Below are 8,020 nucleotides of genomic sequence, written 5' to 3'. Positions count from 1 at the left end.
GCACTCCTGGCACCCCAGCGATCCGTCATTCCCTAATCACGCTCACTGGAAGCGGACACAGACACACCCGCGGGGGGTCCGTAGCGCGCGATTCGCGCTCATGTTACTGTTCGTTCGTTCGTTCGTTCGTTACTGTCGTTAACTCACATTATACGATTGTACTACGAGTTTTACGAGAGACTGAAACAAACGACTCCTGATGGTCGAGTTGGGGCGAGGGGAACGGAAAAACAGGGAGTTTGAGGATCGTTAAAAGTAGTTACAAATGACTAACAGCAGCAGCAACTAACGGCCACAGCCGCGGCTGCGAGCGAGGTTCTGCTTGGATGGGGTTCTCCTTCGATGGGCTCTTCGATACCTCTCCCCGGACACGGATTCTGGCCCACGGGGGGATACCGAAAAAGGTGGTAAAATTCCCACCCCGGGTGCTGTCCGATTGGCCTCTCACTCTCTCTCTCTCTGTGCCTCGAAGCACTGCATTTGGAACCAGAGCTGCAGGATGCTTTTATGCTGTTCAGCGCTAGTTGTGCGTCTGGCCGGATACTGGATAGACGGATGATGTCTCCCAGGGGAAAGCGGCGGGGAAAAGCATTAAAATCATGTAATGTTACGGGACAGGACGGTTCTTTCCACTAATTAAAGCTGGCAGCGTGTTCGTTAATTGTTGTTCCACCATTTTCGGGCTGCCCCAGAGTGTTCCGATTTGTCCGACGCGATGAAGCGCCCATCAATCGAAGGACAGGTTGTTGTCGTGTCTGCGCCATGTTCATGTAACCAAACGGATCGAATCCATAGCCGCGGATCGGTGAAATCCGGTGACTTCTCTCCAGTGAGACGCCGCGACGGGAGATTTAACCAAAAACATTGAAGATGGCGAATAGCCATCGCAGATCTAGCAGTTCAATTAAAGACCCCAAAAAGTATGTTATTATGAAAAAATATTAAACAAAATTTGAATCTCAAAAGCCTCTTTTAAGCCACGTTTAACGGGAGAGGTTCGTATTGTGTGTACGCACGCCCATTGTGGAGCATAATTGTGCCATTCGAATTCATAATCCACCCCCCACCGGGAGATGAGGGGGGAGGGGGGGGTGAGTTTGACTGACCTGAACTTCCCCCTAACCAAGGCCTCCTTCACTTCCCAAAACAAATTGCCCTAGCGGCATTAATGCTCCAACTCCAACTGCGCACAGCCAGGCAAGTGAGTGTTAAATGGTGACCGATTTGCATAACTCTCTATGCAAAATTATGAGCTTCCACGAATTAGAGGGTGCGTGATGTTTGGAATACGGTGCTCTGAGCTAGAGCGTTTCAGCGTTGCATCGTCTGCTCACCACCAAACCGCCCGGGGGGCCGGGGGGGTCTAAATTCACTTTCAACCTCCAAGACGCTTCCCTTTCGCTGACTCTTATCTTAAACGCCTTTTGTTTCGTCGAACATCAGATTTGATCATTGCCCAAAAAGCCCTCACCTCGTTCCAGAGTAAACTTGGGACCCCGGGACTGACCACAGCGCGGCCCAACCAAGCGGAACCATGCTCCGTTCCGTTGGCCGTTCCGTTGGCCGTTCCGTATTTGCGTACGGCCAGTAGAGGTGTCGGTGTCGCTCGGCCGCTTGGTGCTCTGCGGTGTGTCACAAATTACTTGACCGAATCGTGACGGAATCGTGAGGGCGCGCGCACACGACGCACACAAACACAAATCACGACCCGCTCTCGCCCATTATAGTGACAACTTACTCGCGTCGTCGTCGTTGTGGCCACTTTTCGCACCGGTTCACTGGGCTCGCTGGCCATAAACACAAAAAAGCAGCGCCTCAGCCCGTCTTAATCGCTTGACTGGACCAAGACGTTTGGCTGCTGGCTCTTTGTCTGTTTTTCTGTGGATCGTCGACGCCAACGAAGGAACTGAAGGAGGAAAAGGCTTTTCCACGCTCTCCACTCGGTGTGTCTCGGTGCACGGTTTTGTAGGTTGCGGTGGATTGGGACAGCCTGGTGCTGCAGGAACTCGCCAAGTGATGGCCCAAAAAATTAGAGCAACCAAAATGTGCAACGATGGTGGATTAATTTGAATAATTGTGACTGCCTTTGGGGCTCTTCTTTCGAGACGATTTGGTCTCTTCTTCCTTCAAGATGTAAGAAGCTTCAGACGTTTCCTTACAATGTTTCTTCTCTCTCGATCGCTCGCTGGCTGGCTCCCCCCAGGGAACGAACTCGTTGGAGTTCAATAAATCTCAATCACTTATCGCATCACTCAACGCTCGCGAGAGCACAGCGCGAGATCGCGGCCTGGGTAGGATATCGATCCCCTTCGACCCGCTATCTATTGACACGATCATGGCAGGCAAATGCACGCGACCACCTGCCGGCGACGATTGGGGGGCGCGAAAAATTCCAAAAAGCACTCCACACCCGTTCCGTACCTCTAATTGCGCTCACCGTTTCCCGATCCTCCCTGCCGGGACCAATTTATGGTGATAAATTGGTCTCGCGTCTAATGGCAAACTGGCCGCGAACGGATATCCATCATCCTCTCGGAGGAGTCTCTCTCTCCTAGCTCTCTCTGATTAGACAGCGAGTTGAAAGGCGATGCCGGTGGCCACAGACCACCCCAACCCAACCACCAAACAATCAATAACTTTCTTCGTCAATGACCTCGGTAACAAGTGCCTTCCCCCTCCCCTCTTTCATTCGCTCGCTTGAGTTCAGTATTTGAGTAATTAATTAATACTTCTGGATGGGCTTTTTTCGATGGTCCGACCGACTGGCGGTCGCTCTCCTGCTGGGATTCGAAGAAGGAAGCTCCAGGAAGCAGCAAATAGGTATTGCAGCCTCACCAGCAGCAGCCAAACCTTTTGGTCGATCGGTACGCCCGTTAGTGCGCTCTCGATGATAAATGAACGTCCGTCCTGAAGGATTCCACCCGGCGAGAACCGGATCTCGCGTGGCCACACAGTCCGTCCGAGAGTCCGTCCGAAAGCGTCAAAATGGTAAATTGAAATTATCGAACCCCCAGATGGAGGTGTCGGTGGTTTGTTTTTCAACCTCACGGCCGAGCACTTCTTGGGCCGCAGTTCAATCTTCTGTTCCAGGAGGTCTATTAGAAGGAAGCCACGGGAGTCCATGGCGGGAATATGCTCCCACAAAAAAAAAACCCCGCAACCTGATCCTAATTCCCCGTTGTTTCGCTTGGTGTGTATCTCTTTCTCTCAAGGGGTCACAGAGCACAAACTTTTAAACCCAGAAAACGGCCCAACCGTAAGGCGACTTGAGGTGTGTTGGAGTCATTTTTCTTGGCTCGAGCTGGCCGAGAACCATCCGCCGGTAGCGTTCTTCACCTGCAACCACAAGCCACCACAACATGCGATCGAAAGCTGAATGAACGCCCCGATGGCCGTTCCGTTGTTCCCTTCGGTGGTGCACTCCGCGAACTCCGCGATGTGTTTTGATTTATCGATTTGAGGTTCTGCCTTTCGTCGTCGTCGTCGTCGTCGAAAGATTCGTCACTCAAGGCAGGAACGAAGTGAGTGAAAACCAATCGAATGCGAGTCCCACCTCGATGGAACAGCATCGACAGGGCAGGACAGAGCCTTTTGGCGTCGGTCGCGTACGAAAACAAATCACGGTCAATTAAGAAAATTAATTAAACTTTAATATCCCTATCGTTCTGGCGACGGTTCTGGGTTCTCCTTATGGGTCGGTGTGGTCCACGGCCGGTGGAATATGGAAACGCAACGGAGAATCGATCCACGATCCGGCGGACCTACAGGAGATGCTCGCTGAAAGGAACGCTTTTTCAACGCATCCGCACAGTTCTCTATCTCCACTCTGTCTCTCTCTCTCTCTCTCTCTCTCTCTCTCTCTCTCTCTCTCTCTCTCTCTCTCTCTCTCTCTCTCTCTCTCTCTCTCTCTCTCTCGATGTTTGGAGCATCCGTAATTGAGATGCATATTTCATGTTTGCCAATAATGTGCACTGATCAGCAGCATCTTCCCGAAAACGACAAGCGAAATTTCGCAACAAAAAAAAAACAAGCTGCACCCGCTAATGAGATGAGAATTCTGTGTCGCACCAAACAAATTGTGTTTGACTCTGGGTGGCGGAAAGAAGGGTGTTTTCGATACTCAATTCATCCGATGCTCTCCTGCTCCTGCTGCTGCTGCTGCTGGTGCAACTACTAATTTACATCCATTTATTTGATTGCCCAAGCACACAGGTGCTAGCTGCTCTTCACTTTGATCGATCGCTCAACAGCAGCAGCAGCAGCAGCAGCATCAACCTGATGCTGCTGGTTCCCTCCCAGCACACAGACTCATCCAGTATCTCATGGGAATCGTCGTCGATTCGCTTCTTATCAGCAGCTCCACTCCTTGTCAACGTCAATCGACGTGACTACAACCGAAAAGCATTGTTCGCGGCATCGCCCCTAAAAGGAGCTACATACAACGACGATCGCATCGCATCGCAACTCGCGTTGAGCGCCTCCACCGTTTACCGACGGCACCTGATCAAGGGCGCGCTTCTTCGGGCTTTTCGGGCTCTGGCCGCCCGTGATAACGGACGATACAAGCGCGGACAAGAAATCGGTGACAATATCGTGCGGTAAGGTGTCGATTCTCCGATATCTTGGCCACCGCCGCCGCTCCCACCCCGATCGATCGATCCCGATATCGATTGGGAATCTCCCTTTTGATTTGACCATCATTGCGCCACCGTCGCCGTCGCCTGACGCCGTTTCCTGTGTGTGTTTTTTTTTTACTTCCTTCCTTTCTTCCTTCTCGGTGAGATTGTTCGTGAACACACCACAACCTCCATTCGATTAGATAACGACCCTTTGGAGGCCCCTGCGCCCCGGTACAAGAATCTGCTTCTCCGGAAGGGAGCGCTTCTTGGAATGCTCTCGGAGTGACACGGTCGGGAGTCGCACAAAAACATTAACTGTTTGTAACCCTCATCTACTGATCTGGTCTGGTCATGCAAATCATTGTGCGATCGAAGCGCCACCGTGATCATCAATCAATCAATCAATCGTCGTCAGACTCACACGATGGAGGGGTTTTGTCCGATATACTCTCTCAATACACCCGGCCAGTTGGCCAGACCCAGTGGAACTACTGATAACCAACCCCTTTCCACGCACAGGTCGGTTGTAATCGAATTAATGCAGCATTCATTACACATCGAGGGACCACTGGCCAATGGTCTGGTAGTCTGGTGCACCTTTTTCTTCTTCTCACAGCACCACCACCATCACCAGCACAGTGGGCCACCGTGGCGATCAATTATTGAATTGTTATCAACAGCACTTAACTGTCAAAATTTTTAATTTATTACCACTTTACGACACCGATAACACCGGTCACAGTTAGACTAGTGCTCCCGATAACGATCCACATACAAGCTGTATTTGTATGTGTGCCAGAGCCCGTGTGCACGATTAAACCAGGACGGAGACGGTTTCCAGCCCAGGAGAAGTTAATCTCAATTTGTTCTAACAGCAGCAGCTCATCAGCAATGCTCATGTGATGTAAGAAGCTCCACAACTTGCTTCAAAGTGTTTTATGGTGATGGCCACTGATGGTGGTGGTGGTGTTGGAGCTCCTTCTAATGGACAACGAGGTCCGTAAACACCGTTGTCCTAATATTGGGATTGACCTGCTTCACAGTTCGATGCTCACGGGGCAGTGGGCCTTTTGGAGGATTGTGTTCCTTCTTCTTTCTCTTCCCCTTTTTTTCTGCTACCAACGGTGGCCGTAAATCACTCACATCACCCGCGCTCACCTGCTTCCAAACCCCCGATAAGCTGCACGATAACACACCTTGAAGCGCCTTTCGCACGAAATGCAATGCCACCCCCCAGAGCCACCAGGTAGCACACAGACGAGCTACACACAGATACACGGTCACTATATCCCAGGCACACATACAAACAGATACAGGAATGGGATTGATAGGGATTCCAAGATGGATGAGACACAGGCCAGTTTCCACTATTGCTGACGGAGATACTATCCGTGGTCAAGAACCTGAAGAACAATTCCACAACACACGTCCCGTTGTTACCGTATGGCCAAAGTGCACATGGACTCTTAAGACACTCTGTTTGCGCTCCGACGACAAGGCAATGTTTCAGAAAGAATCGGTTCACAGATCGGTTAGACACCCGTTTGCTCCGGTCACTACTTGTCACTACACGGGTTGCTATGGCTACTAATACGTCAGTTACACGATCCAGCTACCTTCGCTTCTTCAACGCACTTGGGGATTCGGACACTGGAAGCACCTTCGATTGCTGGCTAAAGTGCTCGATCACTGGCACGGCGTTCACTGGCACCCACTGGCGAGTTGAAGTTTAAGTTTCATGCCCTCAAACTACCACACAAACCCCCCGGAGTACACACCTTTTTTTTTGCAATATGCTGATCAGAACAACGCTGGCACCTTGAGAACGGCTTCCAAGCCCAAGAGAACAGGTCACAACACACACCGGGACCGTACGCTGACGACAACGACGACGACGGAACGGAGGAACGAACGGAGATACACGCGCTACCACGCCAAAGGTCTTTCGTCGACTGAGCCGGCTCGGCACCGTCTAAAGCGCCCCCAGGTGGCGGAAAATGGCTCGATGGGAGGTGTCTTCACGCCTGCTCGCTGATTGGCTGAAATCCCGGAGAACGAGAGAGAGAGAGAGCGAGAGAGAAAAGTGTCTGTATGTGTGTATGTGTGTGTGCTTTTTGGTGTGCCTGTGTGCCTGTGTGTGTAGGCCGCGTTTGTGTGCCGTTCCTCTCATTCTTTGGTGACTTTTTTATGTTAAGCGATTAAGTTTAACATGAAACTTCGACTGAAATACGCTGTCGTCAGGCAGTCCAGTGCATAGTGCACAATTATTGCTTCATCGAATGATTAGGACCAATTTTATTTTCAATTTCATGAAAATTGCACGGCATTAAACAAAGTTTTGCTCAATTTCGTCGACTGTTTGGGAATATGAAACGGTATAAAAATGGAGTCCAATTGTTCCATTTTTCAGAATAAGCATGATTCTAGTGATGCACCAGAAAAAAGACAAAGAAAGATGTCGTTACACTCGCGGCACAATCCTGCAAGGATGCTGCGACCGCGCGAGATGAGATGCGCTTCATGCATCCGGAACGTGCTCAAAAAGGCGCCTGGATCCCTGCCAAAAAGAGCTCCATCGAGGATCACTGACGCAACCACAACCATAACAATGGCCTCAAAGGACGCGTCAACAACGGCCGCCTTTGACGAGCCTTTGACAACCAGCGAGCTCCAACGTCTACTAAGATGCGTTCGCTGTTCGCGGCCACACGGAAAGCGAGCCCCACACGGGCACATCCGGCACCAACTTGCGGCTTCGAGGCCAGATACCGAGCACCGCGTTAACAAGGACCGCGGCCCCGTTGTTGACGTGTTTTTCGGGAGGAAAATCGCTTCTCAAGCGCATCAAAAACTGTCACGCCGACGCTGCTTCTTAACCACGATGACTGGCGTGCCATGATGTCACCGAACGAACGGTGGTGGTGGTGCTGCTGTCAATCAACCGTAGCCGCGGCCACTAAACCACGTCATTTTCCCTTCCCTTTTTCCGCCCGCATTTTCCACGCTCACTCCGCTAACCATATTATTGAATTGTTTCGCTTGTGGCGCGAGAGACGCAAGGGACAAAACAAAACACATCCCCCACAGTGAAGTACAGGGGAAAAAAAGTGGCCAAATCGGACCCTCTGGCCCACTCCGACGACGAGACAATTTTCAACACAAATTGCACTGTCCATCCTATCCAATCCGATCCGGATCAGCCAGGGGCTCCGTTCCGTTCACCACACGGGGAAAAGTGACGGAAAACCGTACGGACCTCGGGGCTCGGGAAATTCCCACATCGCACACCCTCCCCACAAACGGCCGTAGTTGGATTTTTGATGGTCTCTAGATCGCCATCGCCCGATTGTCACTCGAAACTCGCTGCGCTGCTTGAAAAGCGGAAAAGCGCGGCGCCAACC

At 51.3% G+C, this 8,020-nt stretch overlaps 1 protein-coding gene across 2 annotated transcripts in view; it reads right to left on the bottom strand.

Annotated features, from left to right (window-relative positions):
* Positions 1 to 6,553, bottom strand: part of LOC126571938 (transcription factor GATA-4) — a 95,167-nt gene extending 88,614 nt beyond the window's left edge. The window contains exon 1 of one of the 2 annotated variants that reach the window (XM_050230849.1): positions 6,398 to 6,553. The gene's annotated coding sequence lies outside the window, so the exon portion shown is untranslated. Of the gene's footprint in view, positions 1 to 5,815; positions 5,904 to 6,397 lie in introns of those variants that run through there. The other variant, XM_050230850.1, reaches the window with a different exon arrangement.
* Positions 6,554 to 8,020: the final 1,467 nt, after the last annotated feature.

Source organism: Anopheles aquasalis, chromosome 2 (genome assembly GCF_943734665.1).
Source record: "Anopheles aquasalis chromosome 2, idAnoAquaMG_Q_19, whole genome shotgun sequence".
NCBI classification, from domain to species: domain Eukaryota; kingdom Metazoa; phylum Arthropoda; class Insecta; order Diptera; family Culicidae; genus Anopheles; species Anopheles aquasalis.
Note: the sequence above shows the minus strand (reverse complement) of the source record. Positions and strands in the feature narration are given on the sequence as shown.